Below are 1,192 nucleotides of genomic sequence, written 5' to 3'. Positions count from 1 at the left end.
TACTGGTCATAAGGACCGACATGTAGCAAATACTGCTGGTCCTTAAGGAAAACTGCTGCAGGGTCCATATTCAATGCAGTTCACGTTCACGACCTGTATCTACATCAACCCCCACCCCCACTTAGAGATCAAATGATTTTGAACTTGAATATGATACAACATATCTTTAGATATACTAAAGTAAAAGAGAGTACAACGAATTGTTTACTATCCACTATTATTTCACCAATCTGTTCTTACAATTGAAAATTTCCACTCACAGAGTCAAAAAATACAACTTGGAAGTAAACTTGGAAGTAAATTTTGGATTCACAACCAAATACTTTTTTACTCCTTGAGTAGAGATTTTCATTTGTAACTATGAACCCAGAGACTATGAATATTCATTCTCGCATAATCTGTTCCTATAGACTATAGTGGCCTGAGACTGAATGTATTCATTCCACCATAGAAATACATATCCATAGATTGCAGATAATATGGGTGAATGAATGAATCAATAAATCTACATTATCTGCAATCTCTAATAGCTCACAGTCCTCTCCTTCCTCACTGTACGATTCACTAAATTCTGAATCACACAATCCAAAGTCAGATTCATCGTCTGTGTCAACAGCTAATGTAGCTTTCCCAACCTTAGCGAACTTAGACCACAAATTCATCATAGCAGAAAGTTGTATCGCATAACTATCCCTCTTGAAAACTGTGTATTCGCTTTATTTCAATTTCCATCCACACAGTGACACGGGGCGGCTGCGTCTTCCTTCAGTCTTTACAAATACGCACTGAAGCCCACCCCGGCCCATGAAGCAATACCCGCATACCCTACCCGTGTTTTGAGTATCGTCTCTGACTGTTTGTGTAAGAAATCTGACCATTTTGAAGAGAACTATGGCTAATCATGTCTTACAGTGCGAGTTTTTTTGACGTTGGAACGTGATATGGTAACTGTACTGTAATGTGCCATCCACTATGTACCCGTGTTTGGCATGATGCAGTATTTTTCCAAGATACAACAAAGGCAACAAAAATGCAACATTTCTAAGTTTATACGTTGATTACAACATACAGGACATACATTACCATATGCATCAAATTGAAAGCAATCAGACTACGCATTTTGTTTTTTACATTTTTATTGTACTGAAGATATCTTACGAAGTGTACCTGCCTTCTTTATTAGTTAAACCGC

The sequence above is a fragment of the Glandiceps talaboti genome, chromosome 8, assembly GCF_964340395.1.
Source record: "Glandiceps talaboti chromosome 8, keGlaTala1.1, whole genome shotgun sequence".
NCBI lineage: Eukaryota > Metazoa > Hemichordata > Enteropneusta > Spengelidae > Glandiceps > Glandiceps talaboti.
The sequence above is the reverse complement of the archived record's forward strand: the minus strand, read 5'-3'. Positions refer to the sequence as shown.